Source organism: Quercus lobata, chromosome 4 (assembly GCF_001633185.2).
Source record: "Quercus lobata isolate SW786 chromosome 4, ValleyOak3.0 Primary Assembly, whole genome shotgun sequence".
Classification (NCBI taxonomy): Eukaryota; Viridiplantae; Streptophyta; class Magnoliopsida; order Fagales; family Fagaceae; genus Quercus; species Quercus lobata.
Window position 1 is genome coordinate 9396172 of NC_044907.1, and position 23521 is coordinate 9419692.

At 37.7% G+C, this 23521-nt stretch overlaps 1 protein-coding gene across 10 annotated transcripts in view; it reads right to left on the bottom strand.

Annotated features, from left to right (window-relative positions):
* The window catches only part of LOC115986365 (putative disease resistance protein RGA1), a 54095-nt gene that overhangs the window by 20478 nt on the left and 10096 nt on the right, over window positions 1–23521 (bottom strand). For 8 of the 10 annotated variants that reach the window (XM_031109287.1, XM_031109285.1, XM_031109283.1 and 5 more), the window contains one exon: window positions 22952–23467. The exons of 1 other annotated variant lie outside the window; for it this stretch is intronic. The gene's annotated coding sequence lies outside the window, so the exon portion shown is untranslated. Of the gene's footprint in view, window positions 1–17867; window positions 17883–22951; window positions 23468–23521 lie in introns of those variants that run through there. One more of the 10 variants, XM_031109278.1, reaches the window with a different exon arrangement.

The following is a 23521-nucleotide window of genomic DNA, read 5'->3' on the forward strand; positions in this document are numbered from 1 at the left end:
AGGATGGCCAGTTTTATGTGCTCTTCCTACATTCCTCCGTCAGCCTTGAAGAAATGCCGTCGGTATAGTTTTATCCCGTCACGCTTGTCCAGCTTGGACCGTCACTCTCGCCTGACTAATTTTATCCTCATCACTTGCCCCCTACTCCATACCTCCGTCAGACTTTATACTGACGGGTTATGGAGTTGGTTTATAGGGATATCGTTCGCGTGGATCTTGTGCATTTAATGCCTTGGACAGGTGGCTTGCTCCTATTGGCTCTGCATTCGACGAGACGTCGCCTCGTCTTCCGCGCCATTTTTTTATATATAAGCAGCACCTCCCCTCATTTTTCACTATTTCATTCTTGCTGATCTTGTGGAGAGAAAGACTGTCGCCCTTCTTCGTCAGCTTTACTTCCGTCGGCTTATCTGTTGCTGCCTTTTAGAGTCGTCCAGAAGGCCTCCATACTGGTAAGTTTTCATTTTCTCTTCCCTTCCTTCTTCTTTCCCTTTTTTATTTTGCCTCATTGGTACAGTCGTCAGCCTAGGTACTTAGCTTAAACCCGTCACTTGTAGGTAGTCAGATGTCAAGTAACGCGTCTTGTGAGGAGTCGTCAGTCCGCGAAGGAGCGGGCTACGACGAAACCTTTGGTTCTGGAGATGAGTTAGACTTCTCCCTTCCATCAGAGAGAGGGTCGTCAGCCCAATCTCCTGACGACGATAAGAGTTTTGCCGAGGGAGATGAGTATGAGGGAAGAGGGGATGGAAACGACGGGGATGGAGTGGATGTTGACGGAGATGATAGTGACGGGGATAAGAGATCCAGTGAAGGAACCTCCGAGGGTCCTGGAGATAGCCGTCCCTTCATCCTTCCTGAGGATTGGGCCGTCAACAAATTTTCGCCTGGGATGAGTGGTAAAGTTTTTAGGGAGTTACGGGTTCGTTACCAAATCCCAGACCACATCCCCCTCCGTCTCCCTACAGAGGATGAGAGGTGTTACTCCGGAAGGACAGCTGACGTTGGCATGTATGATGCCATGTTTGCTGCGGGTCTGAGGTTACTGTTGACGGCTCTACACCGTCAACTTGCTGACTTCCTTGGAATATCCGTCACCCAGATCGCCCCAAACGCCTGGAGGACTTTTATAGGAGCTGAAATCCTTTGGGGCTGTCTTAGTGGAGGACACCGTCAGCTCACATTAGGGGAATTCTTTTATTGTTATAGGCCTCACCACATCGCCTCGTCTAAGGGGACGTATCATTTTAATGCCCGGGAGAAAGGGCTAAGGCTAGTGTCCGATATGCCAGACTCCAATAGGAACTGGAAGAGTCGATATTTTTTCGTTGAGGGGACGGATTGGGTTTGCCGTCAGGAGGAGTGGGCGACGATGCCCCGTGGTTACTTTGACAACACCTGGGCCTTCGTCAGGGATTCAGGTTAATCCCGTCACCTACGAGGCTTGTGTGTTTTTTTGGGGCGACGCTAACAATACTTTATTTCTTTCAGCATATACCCGTCCGCGCATAACCGACGAGCAAGAGGGGTTCATCCAACGGATTCTGGAAATTCCTTTGGAAGAACGTAAGTGCAGGGATTTGATCACCCTTGACACCCTTCACTTATATTGTGGGGGTCCAGATCCGTCAACGGAAGCTAGAAGGTTGGAAGAGTTTGCACACCGACGTAAGTAAGCTTTTATTTATCCCGTCAGTTTTATTCCTCCGTCATTTGCCCCAACGGTGTTCTTTGTGTTGTAGAAATGGACTCTGCGAAGCAAAGGATAAGGGCTGCCGCAGCTCGTCAGAAGGAGGAGAGAAAAAACAAGGAGGCAGCAGGGGAGGCCTCGTCAACTCCAAAGGTCGTCGCCAAGGTGACGAAGAGGAAGCCTGACGGTGATGACAACTGTCCCTTAAAGAAAGCTGCCGTCACTCCTAGGGACGAACCACTTAAGGAGAAGTCCCTTCTCAAACCCGGTCATGGTGCGGGCAAGGGGGTGATGACCTCCGCCGGTCCCGTCAGCGAGGGCCCCTGCCGTCTCCTGACTCACAAGGATTATGCCGTCGGGGAGGTTGGGTCCCTGATAAAACCGACGGATATTGAACCTTGTGACCAGGTGGGGACGAAGGAATTAGGGGCGTCAGCCCTTTTTGACCTTACCAGGGTATGTTCACTAAAATTTTGTTTGGAGAAGCTTTGCTTTGCTTTGGTATACTTTTCAACTGACGGATATGTTTTCTTAGGCCTTGGTGCGTGTCAAGGCTCTTCAAGATCGTTGTGCTGCGAAGGAGGGGGTCGTCACTCGAGTTCGCAATCATAATACCAACCTGATGAACCAGCAAGGTTAGTACAAGGAGGCCGTCCGTATCCTCAACAAGGAGCTGCAGGAAGTTAAGGAGAAGCTGACGGAAGTCAGTAGTCAGAATGATAAGCTCCAGGAAGAGGTGACGGCTCTAGGTGAAAAGCTGCAGACGGCGGGGGCTGACGCGATTAAAGATTTCAAAGTGTCGCAGCCCTTCTTTAACTCGTGTGGTGAATATTATGGCACCGGCTTTGAAGATTGCCTTCAGCAAGTTGCGTCGGCCTACCCGGAGTTGGATTTATCCGGGATCACCATGGATGACGGAGACAATATCTCCCGTCAGCCTACTCCGAGGCGCGACGATAGTGTGGTCCTAGCCCAGCCTGCTGCCAATCCTGCTGCTTCTGATTCTCCTGTCGTGACTGTGGATGTTGAAGACCATCGAACTGACGGCAAGGATGCTGACGTTCCTGCCCCTTAGCTTTTATTTTGTAAAAATAGTTGTTTTGGAGAACAATTGTAATTTTAAAAAAATTTTAAGTGCTCCCTTTGTTTCCTTCTGGCTTTTGTTTGTGTTCTTGCTGTATTTAAATTCCGTTGCTTTTATATTCCTTTGTCGAAGGTGGCCTTAGACGAAATTTTGGTAATTATTCCCGTCTACTTGGATCGCGTCAGCTATTTTGAACTGTTGGAAGCCCCTGTTAGCATGATGTCGCGCCTAGGCTCCAAGCTCCGTCGGCTTGGTGACCGTTGGTTTACAGCTTTTGCTTTTGGTTTCTGTTTTCAGGTCGTCAGTCTCTTAAATCCGTTGCTTTAATGACTCATTATTGTATGTCTTGGTTTGAGGACTCCGTCCATATGACGATTGCTTCATCTTTTGGACCGTCGGCTTTTTAGATTTTCCGGACCGTCGGCCTTAGCCTTAAATGTCTTTTGACATTCTTTTTGGGTCCGTCAGCTTATTAAGCCTTGGTGTATTTAACACCTTCATTAGTCCTTAGTTTTTTAGGACTCCGTCCATATGATGATTGTTTCATCTTTTAGACCGTCGGCTTTTTAGGTTTTCCGGACCGTCGGCCCTAGCCTTAAATGTCTTTTGACATTCTTTTTGGTCCGTCAGCTTTTCAAGCCTTGGTGTATTTAACACCTTTATTAGTCCTTAGTTTTTTAGGACTCTGTCCGTACGATGATTGTTTCATCTTTTGGACCGTCGGCCTTAGCCTTGATGTCTTTGATATCTTTTTGGTCCGTATGTTATGGACTTAGCGGTTTTGGCCGCGAGCTTAGTAGACCGTAGAAAAAATACACTTCAGTAATTTCTAAAAGACTCCTCTTATTACCACGCATTCGAATAAAAGTAATTAAAACCAAATCCTGCCCCTTGGGCTAAAAAGAAGAATTGTTGCAAAAAGATTAAAGTAAATGATAGTTCTGAGGAGTGAGACTAAATCTTGCTGGAATGTAAAATAAAATAAGAGAAAATTGAACTTCGCGCTGTCGCTCCTACTGGTAGTATTTTCGTAGGTGCTCGGTGTTCCACGGGTGCGGCAGTTTCTTTCCTTCCAACGTCTCTAGATGGTACGTGCCTTTCCTCTGCCACGACGTGACTCTGTAGGGTCCTTCCCAATTGGGGCCGAGTTTCCCTTGGGTAGGGTCTCTAGCGGCACCCATGACCTTTCTAAGAACAAGGTCTCCAACCTGGAAGTCCCTGTGTCGAACCCGGGAGTTGTAATGTTTAGCCATACGGTCCTGGTACCGAGCGAGCCTTTGTTCTGCTGTTGCCCTGATCTCGTCTATTAGGTCCAGCTGTAGTCGCATAGCCTCGTCATTTTTGTTTTCGTCGTGGTTGTGCACCCTGTAGCTTGTGAGCCCCACTTCTGCTGGAATGACCGCTTCGCCTCCATACGTCAGTCGGAATGGTGTTTCTCCTGTGGGTGTCCTTGCTGTCGTCCTGTAAGCCCATAATATGCTTGGCAATTCATCGGGCCATATACCCTTTGCCCCCTCAAGCCGAGTCTTGATAATCTTGAGCAAGGATCAGTTTGTTACTTCGACTTGGCCATTAGCTTGAGGGTGGGCGGGGGAGGAATAGTGGTTCTTTATTCCTAGTTGTGAGCAGAAATCTCGAAAGGGGTCGTTGTCGAATTGCCGTCCGTTGTCCGAGACGAAGACTCTAGGAATGCCAAACCTGCATATGATACATCTCCAAACAAAGCTTCGTACGTTTTTCTCCGTGATTGTGGCCAATGCTTCAGCTTCCACCCATTTTGTGAAATAGTCGATGCCTACCACCAAGAACTTTAGCTGTCGTGCTGCTGTAGGGAAGGGTCCCATGATATCTAAGCCCCACTGTGCGAACGGCCATGGGGCCGTCATTGGGGTCAGCTCTTCGGTTGGTTGCCTAATAATGTTGCTGAACCTTTGGCACTTATCGCAGGCCCTGACATAGGCTTCGGCGTCCTTCTGCATAGTGGGCCAATAGTACCCTGCTCGCACAAGCTTGTGTACCAACGATCTGGTCCCTGAGTGGTTTCCGCAGATTCCTTCATGCACCTCTCTCATGACGTAGTCTGCCTCTTCCATACCCAAGCATCTTAGATATGGTCGGGAGAAACCTCTTTTGTAAAGGACATCTTTTATCAGGACGAACCTCGCTGCCTGGACCTTAAGTCTCCTTGCGGCTTCCTTCTCGTCTGGTAAGACCCCGTCTCTCAAGTATGAAACTAACGGCGTCGTCCAGCTTCTATCGGAGCATATTTCCTGCACGTTGCTGAGGTCTATTAGCGGAGAAAGCTGTATGAAGGAGAGTACATTACCAGGGATGACCATTCGTTCTGCCAAGGCGGCTTTCGCTAGGCGATCGGCCCGCTCGTTTTCTTCTCTAGGGATTTGGACAACTTTAGCTTCTAGGTCATCCACTCTCGCCTTTACTTCACCCAGGTACTTCTTCATCTTTTCGCCCTTGCATTCATAGTCTCTATTGATTTGGTTAGTGACGACCTGTGAATCGCAGTAGATGACTACCCTCGCGGCTCCTGCCGCTTTGGCGAGGTCGAGCCCCGCTATCAGAGCCTCATACTCTGATTCATTGTTGGTGGCAGGGAAGTCGAGGCGGACCATACATTCAATGGTGTCTCCTTCGGGCGATAATAGCACAATGCCGGCCCCTGCGGCTTGTCTGTTGGATGACCCGTCCGTGTATATACTCCATTGAGGGGGCTCTGCTGCCCCCTTGTCTTCATCATGAGTGAACTCAGCTATAAAGTCGGCGACGGCCTGTCCCTTGATGGCAGTCCGTGGGCGGTACTGAATATCAAATTCGCTTAGTTCTATAGCCCATAATGCCAATCGTCCTGCGGCCTCGGGACTGCTCATTGCTCGCCTTAAAGGCTTGTCAGTCAGAACGTTTACCGTATGGGCTTGGAAGTACGGTTTGAGCTTGCGGGCTGCTGTAACCAATGCAAAGGCAAGTTTCTCCATGGGCGGGTACCTTTCTTCTGCCCCATGAAGCGCTCGGCTTGAGTAGTACACGGGCTTTTGCACTTTCTCTTCTTCTCTGATCAAGGCCGCGCTAACTGCCGCGGAGGAGACGGCTAGATAGAGAAAAAGCTCTTCTCCTGGCTGCGACGGGCTTAGTAACGGTGGGGAGGAAAGGTAAACCTTCAGTTCTTCGAACGCTTGCTGGCATTCGTCAGTCCACTCGAAGGATTTCTTCAATGTCCGAAAGAAGGGTAAACACTTGTCCGTGGCCCTTGACACGAACCTGTTTAGTGCCGCTATCTTTCCGTTGAGGCTTTGTACCTCCTTCACATTTCTTGGTGGTGCCATATCTAGGATGGCCTGGATCTTGTCTGGATTTGCTTCAATGCCCCTCTGAGACACCATGAATCCTAAGAATTTTCCTGCCGTTACTCCAAAGGCACACTTTCCTGGATTGAGCTTCATATTGTAGGAGCGAAGTGTGTCGAATGTTTCTTTGAGATCTCCTAGATGATCTTCCTCCCTTCGGCTCTTCACCAACATGTCGTCCACATAGACTTGGACGTTCCTCCCAATCTGCTGTGCGAACATTTTGTTCATGAGCCTCTGGTATGTTGCGCCTGCGTTCTTTAGGCCGAAGGGCATCACCTTGTAACAGAAGAGGCCTTGGCTGGTTACGAACGACGTTTTCTCTTGGTCGGCTTCATGCATTCCTATTTGGTTGTACCCCGAGAAGGCGTCCATGAAGCTCAGCAGCTGGTGTCGAGCCGTGGAGTCTACTAGGATATCGACCCTCGGGAGGGGGTAGCTATCCTTGGGGCAGGCCTTATTGAGGTCGGTGAAGTCCACGCACATCCGTCATTTCCCGCTCGCCTTCTTGACCATCACCACATTCGCTAACCAGTCAGGATAGTATACTTCTCTAATAAAACTTGCTTCTCGTAACTTTCTGACTTCTTCTACTATGGCTCGGTCTCGCTCGGGGGCAAACACTCTCTTCTTCTGTCTGATAGGTGGAAAGGCGGGCGATACGTTCAACCTATGCACCATGACTGAAGGATCTATTCCCGGCATATCTTCATGATCCCATGCGAATACGTCCCGATTGCGTCTGAGGAAGGTTATGAGCTCCTGACGGATCGTGGTGTTAGCGAGCGTTCCGATTTTGGTCGTTCGACTAGGATTGGAACTGTCAAGGGGTATCTCTTCCAACTTCTCGACCGGCTCTGTTACCGTCCGGCACTCTTCTATGCTTAAAGCCTGGACCTGATCCTCCATTTCCATCATGGCTATGTAGCATTCACGTGCGGCCATCTGACTCCCGCGCAGTTCGCCTACTCCGTAATCAGTTGGGAACTTTATCATCAGGTGGTAGGTGGAAGTTACCGCCTTCCATGAGTTGAGCATGGGTCGCCCGAGGATAGCGTTGTAGGCTGATGAGCAATCGACCACTAAGAACGTCACGTCCCTGGCTATCTGTTGAGGGTAATCGCCTATCATGACGGATAATGTGACTGCGCCCAATGGGAATACCCGGCTCCTGCCGAAGCCAACAAGCGGGGCGTTCGTTGGGACCAATCGTTCCCTGTCGATCCTCATCTGCTGGAACGCCGTGTAGTACAAAATATCTGCTGAACTGCCATTGTCGACCAGCACCCGGTGCATGTTGTAGTCTCCCACTCGCAGGCTGACGACGAGTGCATCGTCATGGGGATGGTGAAGGCGTCGCGCGTCTTCTTCTGAGAATCTGATAACGGGACCTTCTCTCCGTGCTATCTTCGGCACGACTCCCGTCAGCTGAACATTTTGTACTATCCGGAGGTAGGTCTTACGGGCTTTTTTGGACGACCCGGCGGCGGCCGTTCCTCCTACGATCATCCTTATATCTCCAATCGGAGGCCTTGGTCGCTCATTGTCCCGGCGGGGGTGTTGGTCTTGTGCGGGGGAATCCGCTTTCTCCTTGCTGACGAACTTCTGCAGCTTTCCTTGTCGGATAAGGGCTTCGATTTGCTGCTTCAAGTCGTAGCAATCGGCCGTGTCGTGACCATGGTCACGGTGGAAGCGGCAATACTTCTCTCTGGATCTTTTGTTGGGATCACTCTTCAGCTTTCCCGGAAACATCAGGGCCTCTTCGTCCTTAATCTGCATTAGGACTTGGTCTATCGGAGTGGTTAACGGGGTGAAATTTGTGAACCTTCCGCTCATGGGTTTTGGACGTCTCTCTTCTCTTCGGTCTCCCATCCTGCCTTTCTTCCGCCCCTGGTCCTGTCAGGGTTCTTCTTGTCTCTCCCTTTTCTTGGGTCTATCTTCTCGGGCTAATAACGCGTCTTCAGCGTTCATGTACTTGGTGGCCCTATAAAGTACCTCCGACATGGTCTTTGGGTCGTTTTTGTATAGGGAGAACAAAAACTTGCCTCCCTTGAGCCCATTTGTGAATGCCGCTACCAGTATCTTGTCGTCGGCTTCGTCAATCGAGAGTGCTTCCTTGTTGAAGCGTGATATGTAGGCCCTTAACGTCTCTTCCTCTCGCTGCTTGATATTCATTAAACAGGCCGTGGACTTCTTATACCGATGTCCGCCAATAAAATGCGTAGTGAATTGAGCGCTTAGCTCCTTGAAGGTGCTGATAGAGTTGGGTGCTAGCCGGCTGAACCAAATCCGCGCTGCGCCCTTTAGGGTTGTAGGAAAGGCCCTACACATGATTGCGTCTGCCACTCCCTGAAGGTGCATCAGGGTCTTGAAGGTCTCTAGGTGATCTAGAGGGTCCTTGACTCCGTCGTAAATATCCATATTTGGCATGCGGAACTTACTCGGCAGGGGGAAGGAGTTGACGGTTGTCGTAAATGGCGAGTCAGTCCGGTTGACAAGGTCGTCAAGATCACTGGATACTCGCCCCTTGAGAGCGTTCATCATCACTTCCATCTGTTCCTTTATCGCCTGCATCTCAGCGCTGACGGGTGGTGGAGCCGTATCTGTCAGGGAAGGGATGTTAGTGTCCCGTCGCCTTGATCTGCTCGGGGCGTTGCTCTCCTGCGGCCCTTCGTGATTGGCATACTTATTTAACTGATTTTTAACCAAATTCTTTCCAGAAAAAGATGTAAACATATCAAATGCAACGATTTACCAATTGAAACTGATTTCAACTTTTGAGAATAAATATTGTAACATGCACCAACTTGAACTTGAATTTGAGCCCAAAGACGACTTTTTTTATTTTTTATTTATTCCCTGTCTTTTGAAATGAAAGGTGCTTCTAGAGAATAAAATATTTGAGACATAGTTTTGGTTAGCATTGCTTCCTCGAAGTATTACTTGGTTCAGGAACTTCTTCTAGGAGATTTCTACAATTTCTTAACAAGATTAATTTTTAATTAGAACATATATTTTACCTATAGGAATTTCATTCCAATGGAATTCTTTTTGTCTATGATGGTCAGAAAGCAATTTTTATCCAACACATTAGGTTTCCAACCATACTTTCTTGAGGAAGTTGAATTTATCTATTGATGATGTCGGAAATAATACCACCAGTGAGTCACACGTTCCTCGCACGATCGCCAATGGCACCTGCACAACAAAAGGGAATAACCTAGCAGAGAGTACCGGTGTGGTACCGGCCAAACACCCTCCGAAGGTCAAGTTAGAACTATTCTCACTACTCTAGAGTGCTAGAGAGGGTAAATTATGCGTACCTTAGTTTGTGAGGATGCTTGGGTTTTTATACTAGTAGAAGGTTGACCTCTTTACCTTGGAGTAGAAGTCCTTTCCTTATAGGAGTCCTTTTGAGCGTATTTTACGGGATCTTTTCCTTATGGGGATCCTTTAAATATTATCTAGCGTGGGAAGCAAGTAAACTTGTGCCCGGTCCGTCAGCTTCAATTTACCTCCGTCACCTTTGTTATACCGTCAGCATTTGAGCCGTCAACCACGGAGTCAGCTGATCCTATGACCGTCAGCATAAGCACCGTCTGTTACGACCAAAGGAAATGTATTAAACCGTCGGTTTTATTTCCGTCATGGTTAGGCTCTCCTTTTATCCTCATCAGGAGTCTCCGTCACTCTTCAGGATGGCCAGTTTTATGTGCTCTTCCTACATTCCTCCGTCAGCCTTGAAGAAATGCCGTCGGTATAGTTTTATCCCGTCACGCTTGTCCAGCTTGGACCGTCACTCTCGCCTAGCTAATTTTATCCTCATCATCTATCACAGAAACTCTAGGAGTTATTCTTTGAATAAGTTTCCGTTGCATATGTTGTAAGTTATTGATTAAACATGCTCTTTTTTTCATTACTTTATTAATTTATAAAAATTATAAAAATTATGATTTTTGTATTATAAAAAAAAAATAATAATAATAATTAAGAGGCCCCTCGGTCATCAATAATTTCAACTAGTAATTGATAGTTGATACCATACCATGCTGAACACCATGTCTATTTTTGTCATTTAAGTTTTTAGAATAACATCAATAAATCAAGTTTAGATTAAATAAAAAATAAAAAAAGACAAAACTTAGGTATAGTACCTTAGATGTTATTTCTTAGGTTATCATTTTAAGATTTAGTCATCTAAGGTACTATATCTAAGTTTTGTCATGTAGCTACTTAACAAAAAAAATACACTTTCATCCCATGAAAAGAAAATCCACATGGAAAAATCTAAGAAAATCCACATGATAGATTCTTAAAAGGGGAACCTAAAAAACAATATCTAAATACTGTATCTAAATCTTACTAAAAAAAAAATACTCCAATTGGATTCATTATTTTATTTTCTTTAGCGAGAATTGGATCCATAATTGGTCATGTTTGGAAAATGAAATAACTATTTAGTCCAGAAAAGCTTAATAATTTTTTCTTGAAAATGACAAAATGCATATTTTGTTCATTTCTTAATATATAAAAAGCGGCTATGCCGCCATAGTGCTTCGGCACTATGCACCTAACGTATTTCACTGTGTAGCACTGTAGTTACAATAGTGCTTTGGTTTCGTGAGTCCTTTTTTTTTTTTTTTTAAACCCTTTTGTTTAAGTTTTGCACAGTAGCTACAGTGCCAAGCAGCACTATAGCTACAGTAGTTGCATTTTTTTAGTCTTCGGTTTGTATTTTTTTTTATATATATTGTTATACTGACACAACAAATTTCACAATATTTTCACAATTATTGAGTGTCAATTTCTTATAAGTTAAAATAAAATAATAAAATATGAAATTGTGATTAACCATAATTGAAAATAAATGTTTTGTGAAAATATTATGACACTTGTTAGTACAGTATTTTTGCACTGTTGCTACAGTACCAAGCGGCACTGCCTATTTTTTTTTTAAATATTTATATAAGCTGGTATATATATTGTTATACTGAAAATAATAAAATATGAGATTGTGATCAACCACAATTAAAAATAAATGTTTATAATAAAAGTACGAATGCACGCACAGTGTCTTGGCACTGTACATCCAATGTTTTTGCATTGTGCAGCAATGTAGCTACAAGAGTGCTTTGGTTTAGTTAGCCTTTTTTTTTTTTTTTTCCCTTTTAAATATTGATGTAAACTGACATTTATATTGTTATACTGACACAACAAATTTTACAATATTTTCACAATTATTGACGTGTCAATTTTTTACAAGTCGAAGTAAAATAATAAAATATGAGACTATAGCCAACCACAACTGAAAATAAATATTTAAAAAAAATGTTACAGCATTACAATATTTTCACAATTGTTGAAATCTTAGTTTCTTATATATCAAATAAAAAAAAATGCTAAATCCACAACTTTTTAACATTAATTTCACAATAAATCATAGGTAAGCTATTATTGATGGATAGCACTGGAGTTACAGTGCTTTTGGTTTATTCAACTGACACTGTAGCTACAATGTCTAGAGTTTTCAATGATTAACCACAACTGAAAATAAATGTTTTGAGAATAACAATAACAATGTTATCAGTTTAAAACCAATAATAACCTGTCATTTAGAATTTATTCTAAAAATGTTATGAATGTAGCATTTCTCTCAAATAAAAAATATATATATATTTTTATTTAGATTCTAAAAATGAAGATATTGTGAAAATATTGTGATATTTTATTGTATTCTTAAACTTCTTTTTTAATATAATCAAATTAGGTGAGCCAAAATTCACGATTTCACACACAAAATTTATATTAATTTTTTCACTGTTGGGGCAGCACGTGCAGCCAACACTAGTAGGGGGAAAAAGACAAAAAGTTCATCACCAACCCTATTGGAAACAGAAACACTAGGAGATTCTATGACTAAGAGTATAAACTAATCTACTTTATACTTCACTAATTACAACTTATTGTATGTTTGAATTTTATCCATTTTAAACTTTTATTATTTTACAATAAAAGAAAAATTATAAGTGGCAAACTATGATTGATGGAGCATAAAATGAAACATAAAAAACAAGACACAAAATGTTTATTACTTTTGGAAACTATTACACAATTAATAAAACCTAAAATGCGGCACTAATTTTTAGTACATAATTCCATAAATGGTTTATTGATTTCAAGATGCATTTGGAAACATTTACAACCCGTATTATAGTCATGGTCAATTAATCCAACAGTGATTGCTCCTTCAGTCCACTAGTCATGATATATGCAACTTGATATATATATATATATATATATATATATGTTCAACGGCCTAATTCAAGAAATGGGCTGAATCTTTTTTCTTTTTTTTTTTTGCAAATGGGCTGAATCTATTGAGGCATTATGCATATTTTGACAAATAACCTACTGAAATTGATCTGCATTCGGTGTTTGTACTTAGTATCATTTTTAAGTGCAACTGTGACGTGAAGGCCCATTTATAAAACCTAGTTAATTACTCAAGCTAACATAAGGCCCATGATAATACTAAAACCACTCCAGATAGCCATTCATCCTAGGGCCTCAGAACTTAAAGCCCATAATTGCAAAGGGCAAAAGCTACAATTGAATGCTCATGGTCTAGTTTACAATTGAACGTGCTGAAAAATGGAAAACCAACCATAGAAAAAGAAAAATCAGGATTGCAGTTAGTAATATTATATTGTAGTCATAATAATGTATTTTGCTAGCTTTTGGATCAAAATCAGGTGGAATAACCATCAAGTTGTTTAAGATATTAATATGTGAAATTTTTTTAACTTCTAACATCTTATTCTAATGGCTCAAGATGTGATTAAAGAGAGTATGTTATGACTATACTTTTAACATTACTTTTTCAAACATCTATAGTCTATGAAAGACATCAATCATATTGCCATTCTTGATCATGCTCAAATGATAAGCAATCAGAACAATAGTTTGTGTACATTCATGTCCAATGCCTCTTGTGCTATTCTCTCAAAACCAGAATCAAATGCACTTTCAGCTGCATTTAAAAGTTAAAATCCATCGATGTTTAGAAATTTCTCTTGTCATGGAAATTGTCTGCTTATGTCCACAAGACAAATAAGTCTTGTGCCTCACCACCCATGGAGTCCACTCAGCTGCAAATTTCAAATTTCCAAAATATATTAACAACTTAGATGATTATCAAGATGAAAGGATCATCTAGAGTACGGTCATGGACCAGAAGTTAGAACCTCAAGCAATGTATCTGTAAAAGACTAGCATAGGCAAGTTCAGGTGCAGCTATTATTTCTTCAATTCTTGCACCACCTTTCCAAATGCAATATTATATTTGATGGAGGATGAAAAGAACAAGGGTTCTTGGCTGACAAGACCAAATTTTCCCTACTCCATTTAATCTGAAAATTTTTGAGATTAATATTATTCATAAGAACTTTGCCCACCTGAAGATCATTGTATCACTTTGAAGAATTGATAACTGCTGACTTCCCGCGCTTTTTCTTTGTCCAACAAAAGCTCAAGTTTTGCCTTCTGGCATATAGAAATAGAATCAATTAAATATATTTGCTCATTAAATAAAGTTAAATGACTGAAATAAACATAATTAACTTCTGTCTCTAAATTTATGTGATCTAATATCTTTCCTATTGCATCATAAGCATTGATGTTTGATCCAGCAGAAAATGAACTTGTGTAGGAAGCCGCAAGGCCTAGAGACCAAAACTAAACCATCCATGTGGTAAGAAAAAAAGGCATAATAATTGCACATATACATTCATATGTTGTGGTTGCACACATCTTCATTAAGGAACTTAAGCTACTAAAGTATCTAATACTTTGCTATTGCTGCATATATAACTTTGGAACCAACTCTGTTTGGAGAAAAGGCATAATCAGATACAATAAAAATCAGCAATACTTGAAACAAAAAACAATAATGAAGTTGTTCAATTATAATTGATAAATTTATAGAGGACTGAGTTTAAAATGATATGAATGAACATGTGGAAGTATTAGGAATTTTAGATCCTTATGGTCTTAGTTGCTATGTCTAGGATTTGAGCAGTCACATGGATTCATGTAATGTATAAACCTTGCCCATTAATGCCTAGCATTTTACTGATAAGTGAGAGAAAGAGATGTACAAAATGTTTTGTTGACTAAAATAAAATGAACTCATCATTACAACTAAGTATTCACTGTAGTTTATTGTTCCACTGATAAAGAATTTAAGACTTTTTAATTTCAAATTTTTTTCTTATTTTTTTCCTCCTACATTTTTTCTGTAACCAAATGGAACTTAAATTTAAATAATCAATCACTAAAATTGTTAATGCTAACTTGAAATGTCAAAATTATGTGTTAATCCAATCTAAATGATTACCCAAATACCTCATTAGGGGACACCTCTTCCAACTTTGCCTTTTTTCTTAGTATTCTCAAAGAGGCTCAAAAGTCAAGCCAAATACATCACCTCCTTAGAACATTGAAAAGAAAGAATAGCACTGACATTTTTTTTTTTACAGAACAAACAAGATTGCTATATATCCTTTTATGAAGGATCTAGGTTAATGATTGACATACATACCTAAAGAAATCAAAGTGGCAGTAAATTCTGAATCTGGTTCTCATTAATTCAGTTCCACTGTCAAATAAAAGGGTGTAGGTTTATGCCACATCTTTCTTGTTTGACTCTACCATCTTAGCAACAACTTGAGTTAGTAAAAAATACTCAATCTCTTTAAAGAAGTGAGGTTATCATAATCAAGCATATTGCAGAATCCCCCCTGATTTCCCCAACCATCTCCTGAATTGCTACTTGTCTATACATTTCCCTCTGATAATCAAAGAAACAAGCGAATAAACTTGAAAACAGCTCAAAACTTTCCAATAAACACACTGAATTTATATCCATGAACACAACCACTCGTAGTAAGAACCCAACTAGACCACAGAAATGTCCATATAGATCAATACGATCTAAATTTGATAGTTATAATTTCCTAACATGGTAAAGCAAGATTTGTATTGAATACTTAGGAGAATGAGGTTGGAATTATAGTGCAGGAATCTTGTGGTCTATTACAAATAAAACTTACTTATTCTTTTATTTAATATGTGATGATGCAACCTTTTGTAGAATAAAAAAAAAAAAAGTAAAATAAGATATGAAACATGCAGGTAACAGTGCTAATATTTTGAAAAACACCACAAGAATTAACAAGAGATATTTGCCACCACCATTGTCATTAACTGCTTTACAAACTAATATGGAACTTGTTTCAGATTGGATAAGCCAACAAAAGATAAACAAAAATCCGAGATAGGCAATAAGTATAGATTACCCCCAATAAGAGAAAGATCATTTTGTAATCCAAATAATAAGTAGTCAGGTATTAATTCAGCCAGCATACTTTCCATATCATGCGTGAAGAAACCAAATTCAGGATGAATAATTATCCTATGAAAGTAAAGAAATGTAATTTCAATGTATTGCAGAGTTTCAAGGTAACAAATTGAGAAATTCAGCATATGAAATCAGACAAGTCTAAAATACTCAAAACGTCAGAAACGCTTATAAAGAATAATAAAAAGAAAGCATAAGATTGAGATTTCATTCTTGTGTTTTATCCTTGATAAATAACACTAGAATATATGTGTTTATGAAGGATCTCGGTTAATGATTGACATATGTACTAAATGAAGTCAAAGATGCAACAAATTCTGAAACTTGTTCTCACAAATACAGTTCCACTATCAAATATAAGAGAACATACTTATGCCAACTTTTTCCTGTTTGCCTCTGCCATTGTAGCCATAAGTGGGATAGCCACTGACACTCATTCTTTTTAAGAAGGAAGGCTATCATATGCAAGCACGTTGTAGAATCCCCCTTGATTTACTATTCTAAGCTGCGTTTTGATGCAAACTATTCTATCAAATAAGAGTTACTGACAGTAAATTTCATATACTTAAATATGCATAATCATTAATTAAACCATTAAGTTATTAAAAATGAAATAAGATGAAAAGAAAAACCCTTCAAGTCTCTATCTCTACCTCTTTTTCTCTCATTGGATTCGCTAGCTATTGCAAAACAAAAATCATGGATGGTAATGGAAGACAAAGCGACCAAAGGGATTTTGGAGCCCCAGACAACATTTAAATTGAAGATTTTATATATTTAATTTTTTTAAATTCTTGTAATTTGTTTAGATTTAAAAATTTTTAGTTTTTGTTGTTGAATTTCTTATTCATTTGTGAGTTGTTCATCTAAATTTTTTTGTAACTTTTTCTAAAAAATTTCTTTTTCGTTTGTGAGATTTCACCTAATTTATATATATAAATATAAATATATATATATATATATATATATATCATATTGTGTTCAATGCTAGCAACAAATTACCTAGAGAACCCTTTTGATACTTGATTAATTTTCACAAAACTTAATTTTTGTTGTTGTTAACAACTAGTGTGAGAAATGTTAGGGACTCAACTAAATGTCACAACATTCTTAAATTAGCATAGCGAGATTTATGGTGGCCCATGAATGAGTTGACATTTAATTTAGGAATATTGTAAAATTATTGTGAAATTTTGTTGTGTTCACATCATTACTTTTTTTTTAATCTATTAGCTAATATTTTAGGCTTAAATTATACTCATATTGGTATAGAAATTTTCCTATTGATTCAAATTTGGGGGCCTTAGGGAGGTTGGGTGACTACCTAATTGGCCTAGTGGTAGGACCAACCCCAATGGAAGAAACATAATTCATATTGGAAATATTAGGTACAAAGTTATGTTAGGTGTATTACAAGCTTTACTATATTGAACTTATTAATTGATATGCCAAAAATTATATAAAAAAAAAAAATCAAACATTTATTTATTGGGTGGTTGATGAAGCCCATTAATTATATTCATTATTATATCAATTTGTAAGTTCTATTTATTTAATTTAATTTTTTTAGAAACATTTTCATCCTATGACATCCACTGATAAAATAAAATTACTCATTCCTTTAGCATTCTCCATTAGGAGTTAGGACAACTATGTACAAATTACCTATTTAGGTTGATCTAACCATATGTTTTCGGTGTTTCCCAGCTAGCATCATTTTCAAGATGTAGTGAAGTGCAATTGGGATGTGAAGGCCCATTTATAAAAAGCCTAGTTCATTACTTGAGCTGCCATAAGGCCCATGACAATACCAATACCGCACCATGTAACTATTTGTCCTAACTCTTAAGGCCTCTGAACATAGAGCCCATAATATATAGAGTCCATCCATTAATATTGCAAAAGGCAAAAGCTACACACTTTTGCTGAAAGTATTGTAGATAAAACTAAAATGTATCTGAAATAATATAATGAAACCCATGATTAGTATCAAAAAGTGCAATGAGACCTATGCATAGTACCAAAAATAAATTGAATAGAAAAAAAAAAAAAAAAAAAAAAAAAAAAAACTGGCTTTTTAAGCCAATGTCAAATACATACTAAGATTCTCTCTCTCTCTCTCTGTGTGAAGTAGTGAAGTGCAATATCATTGGCAATAGATGATATTTTGGAAGGCCAAGTTATCAACCAGTTAAGGCAAAGATTGTTAGAGAAGTTGCAATTGTAATTGAAGACGATCAAAGCCTAAAGCTTACAAATAAAAATGAGTTATCAAGGTCCATTGTAAATACTAGCTGATATGAACATGAAACTATGATTTAAATCCAACGCAATCTACCATATAAGAATTGATTAAAAAAATTAAGATGAAAGTGTTCTATATTCTGCTTTCAACGCAAACTGAAGATAAGACATAAACATTAGCAATTCAATATGAAACAACTCAAACCTGCACTAGAGGTAAAAAAAAAAAAAAAAAGGGCCCTGTTTAATATTAGGAGGAGCTGCTTACACTGTTTCTTATTATAGGTAGGTGAAAGAATAAAACAAATAGGTTTTGGGCTCTGTTTTAGATGAATTTGAGAAATAGGTTGAATAAAACGGCCCAATTTCCTCTTTTTTGGTTTTTTGTTTTTGTTTTTTCTTAAAAGATAATAATTTGTTAATTATGTCAAGAGATGAGAGATTTAAATCCTAAATATTTCAGATGAAAACACTAAAAAGTATCAATTAAACTAAGATCAAGAAACTCCAAATTAATGATAGATCAAATAATTCGAATTAACATTAAAATTTCCTTCTTAAATTTTATTTTTATTTTTGTTTATAATATTAAGAAACTCTAAATCAACTAAAGATCAAGCAAGGAGAATTAGCTTCTTTAATTTAACATGTGTTTTTTGGGGATTTAATTTAATATGTGCCTTTTTAGGGATTTAATGGTTCAAAGAAAAAGTTGATTTTGGCAACTAGAAGTTGATTTGTACTACACTCTTATATGTTGAAAATGCAGCCATTAAGCTAAACCACGTAATCTTTTTGTATTCTTATGTTCTCTATTTTACGCTTCCACTTCTACATTTATTCTAGCTTATTCAACATTGTATATCAACGCTAATATTTAAAATAAATAATTAGAAGTTTTTATTAAAAATGCTAGGAAGTACCAGTTAACTTCATGAGCTCACAACTAATTGCAATAACAATAAAATGGTTGAAGATTAAATGTAAGAATTAAGACAAGCAGTTAGGATGTGGTGGGCTGGTGATTTTTGATTTGTCCAACTTATTGGTTTGGTGTCAATCTTGGAATGGCTCTCATTTAGTTGGTAGCTCTCATTTAGTTGACCAACCATAGCATAGAGCCAACTCCAATCCTTCTATGTGTGCAAGCTAAGACTCCTACTTGTACTAAAAGTATATTGATTAGTCTAGGGTTTGGTCTACTATATATAGTCATGTTATGGTTTATTGTAACACAAGATTTGTATTACACTCTCATAGGTTAAAAATGTAACCCTTAAAGATATATTTCAAATGCATGCAATTTTATTTCTGAAAGTGAAGGAGCAAAGTAATTTGGTGAAGCATCACTTGTGCTGATCATTATCACCAATTGCATGCTTAGTATTCCTTTAAGAACACTCTACCTATCCATTTTGCCTCTGTTCTTTTTTGAGGGTACTCGTATGATTTTTCTCTTAATTGTAGTAAATTTAGTAAAGCAAAACTTGCCTTTCTTTTGAGTAACAAATTCCTCATTATATTTATGGCAAAATTTAGGTGTAATATATTAAGTTTTTCAATCAAATTCAAATACATGGTTTCATTAACCAATAAAATATAAACAATTGTATCTTTTCTAAGAATAATTAAATTTAATAGAAATATATATATTTGAATTTAATTCAATAACATAATATACCCCTATATCTGAGGTTTAGTGACAGTAAATTCAGTGAAGCAAAACTTGGCTTTCTTCTTATTGAAAATGTCGTTGTTGTATTTATACTTCTAAAATATATTTTAGTCCATATAAAGAGCTTGAAGTTTGATTTTAGTTCCTAAACTTAAAATTTTTTTATTTTTTATTGTCCTTAAATTATAGAAAACATTATTTTTGGTTCTTCTATCGAATTTCGTTAACTTTAATCCTACATGTCTAATTGAGTAGCATTATCTTTAGCATTAGAGAGTTTGACACGTTTTTCCTACGTGATCCCATCATTACAATACATTAAAAAAAAAAAAAGACACAGGAGGTGAACTAGTAGCACTAAACCATATACTTGTGACATATGGTATGAAAGCTTAAGGAGAAAAAAAGTAACGTTTTCAACAATTTATAAACAAAAAAATAATAATAAAAATAACTATCTAAAGTTTAGGAACAAAAGAAAAATGACATGAAAACTTTAGGGATGAAAACAACATTTTTTTTCCTATTTATGTATACAAAAGTAAAAAGAAGTTGACAAATATATTCCTTATTTATTATAGCATTTAGCCAAACCAATTTTTTGAGAAAATAATTTGATTCCCTATAATTTTGAGAATATATATATATATATATATATTTTTTTTGAGGAGGAGCTTTCAATTAAAAGATATACTTTTAATTAACTTTTACTACATTCCAATAAAGTTGGACTCACCTGATTCGTTTTTTGCGAGTGCAATGGAATATTCATTAACAAAAGCCTTCAATTAATTATTTGTTATTTTTTGGGCTACTTAGAAAATGGTCTATGATTTCATACTACTCATCAATTTAGAAATGGTTTATGATTTCCAGACCTTGCAAAAATGTGAATTTTGTGCACATAGACAACCATGTGCAAATTACCCATTCAAGTTGATCTACTTTCGGTGTTTACTACTTATCATCATTTTCAAGATGCTTGCATTCATTATTTCAATTACTAAACTAAAACTCAATTGCTTATTGAAGAGGTAGTGCAACTGTGACGTGAAGGCCCATTTATAAAGCCCAAGTCAATTTCTCAAGCTGCAATAAGGTCCATGATAACACAAAAACCACTTCTTGTAGCCATTCAACCTGGATCCTCTGAACTTAAAGCCCATCATTTTAAAGTGCAAAAGTTACAACATCAGATATTTATATTTTGTATTCGTATTCGTATTCATGTTTCTTTCCCTCTTGTTACTTATTAGAGCCATTGTTTACATTGCCTGGTCTCTAATAGACTAATTTTAAATTGTGCATATATTATTCTCTACTCTCCTCACGATTTGATAAAACAATAACACATTTACTAATAATAGAATTTAATAAAATACATAAAACAAATTAAACGAAATCTGAATGATTTAAATTAAAGAAATAAGCAACTTATTATGAATGCTCATGGTCTAGCTTACAATTGAACATGCTTTAAAATGGAAAATCAACCAGAGAAAAAGAAAAATCAAGATTGCAGGAATTAATATTATATGGTAGTATTAATAATGTTTTTTGCTAGCTTTTGGATTAAAAACTACTTTAGTGCCATGCTGGTGGAATAACAGGTTGCAGCTGCAGCAACTATCCAATCATCTCTAATCATTAAGTTGCCTATGTGAGAAATTTGGTGTTCAGCTATTAATATGTGAGAAATTTTCAATTTGCCTATGTTGTGTACTAAAATTTGAGGTGAATTTATAAATTATAAAAGACCACCTGTTAGAAACCTTAGCTTCTACAATATATATATACACACACATTCTTTTCAAGATAACAAACTATAGATTTTAATTGATTTTTCCATTTTCAGTAAGGAAAGACACTATTGTAAAGGGGACTCCAGAATTGCACATTCAAAATTTGCTTATGATGCCCAAAATACCGCAGTCTATTGTTTATTTTATTTGCAACCTAAAAAACAAAAAGCAAAAAGAGTAGGAGGAATCACTCTTTTTGAGTTATTTATCAATCATACTCTTTTTGTCATTGCTTTAATTTATAAATTTTTTTAAAAAAATATGATTTTTGAGAGGCCCCTTTGACAGTAATAAATTCAATTAGTAATTGATGGTTGATACTATACTCTGCTGAACACCAAATCTATTTTTGTCCTTTAATTTATTAGAATAACACCCATAAATCAAGTTGAGGTAAAAATACTAAAATTGGATTCATTATTTTATTTTATTTTATTTTTTAAGAGTGAGAACTGGATCCATTATTGGTCATATTTCAAATATGAAATAACCATTCATTCCAGAAATATTTAATAATTTTCCTTGAAAATGACAAAATGCTTAAATTGTTTATTTAGAGGGAAAAAGACAAAAATTTCGTCTCCAACTCTATTAGAAACACTAGGAGATGCTAGGACTAGGAGTATAAACTAATTTACTTTATACTACACCAATTACAACTTACAATGAAAGAAAAAAAAAATATTTATATGTAGCAAACTGTGGTTAGTGGTGTATAAAGTGAAACATAAAAATGAGACACAAATTTTTTATTGCTTTTGGAAACTATTGTTCAATTAATAAAATGTAAAATTTTTCAATTGAACTAAGATCAAGAAACTCTAAATTAACGACATATCAAATAATTCAAAATAACGTTAGAATTTTCTTTTTTAATTTTTTTTGTCTGTAATATCAAGAAACTCTAAATCAACTAAAGATCAAACAATGAGAATTTTCTTCTTTAATTTGATATATTTATTTTGGGGGTTTAATTTAATATTTGCCTTTTTGGGGATTTAATGGTTTAGAGAAAAAGTTGATTTTGGCAACTAGAAGTTGGAATCAAGCCAACTGGAAATAAAGCTTCCTAAATGAAGTAAAAAATGATACATAGCGTAAATCACAACTCTTATTGATGACCAAAATTTAGTGTTGGCAATTTTGTCAGATCTCCTCTATGCTACTAGCTCTTAGGATCAAAACTACATAACTGTGGATTTGATACTCTCTTGAACATGACTAAAAGTCTAAAATATTGTTTGCTAAAAATGCCTGGACCAAAATGACAACCATGAGACAATTTGCACATTAGGTACAATAATCACTTATCTAAAAAATAAAAAAAAAGTATTTAATTAATAATCGCATTACCATTATTTGCCACTACTGTAGAGAAACACTATTTTGTAGCATAATCAAAGTCTCAAGCTTCCCTTTCTATATTATATAACACTATTTTTAACCACCGTGATTAAAATTGAGTGATTGATTGCATTTGTAGCATTATATAGCAATGTCTTGGATGTTCAAATTCCAATGGTTTGTAGGAGAATGCAAAGTAACATGAAAAATAAATGAAAAACGAAGGAAAACGAGAGCAACCAGCAATTTTTTACGTGGAAAACTCTCTGTGAAAAGGAACACAGAGAGAAAAACCACGGGCTCAAGCCAGTCTTCTTGTGCACTATTTTCTTAAGGTATGTCTTAATACAAGTTTTCCTTCCTCTTATATAAAGAAAAGGCGAAGAGTGTATACCACATCAGGTAAAATTCTATTGGCCAAGGCCATTGTTACATGCGAACGAAACATTTTGCTCCTTCAATGTCCTCTCTCCTCTGCCAGCATGGTACTACAATGCTATGTAGACGAGGCACACCTACAGTTACCCCTGAAAGGCTGAGACATTGTTTCAGGTTTAGCTTTGCACTTGGTTGTGGGAGGGTGCCTCTGCAGAGTGTACTAGGATTATTTCTTTTGTTGAACACATGCAAGACTCTGAGATCTAATCTCAAGTTGTTCCTCATTAGCTTTTAGATTAATAACTAGGTATATAGTTTCCCTCTCTTATAGAATTGAAGTGCAAGAACATTGATAGTCGATGAATTTCCATTAAGCTAGTAACAGATTTGTCTGCATCCAATTGCACCACTGGGTGATAGCAATTAACTTCGTATCCGCTTGACATGTGACCTCAATGTTTGTGAAATGCCTGGACCTGAAATTCAACCATGAGACAAGTTGCATGTTACATAGGATCAATCATTTAAAA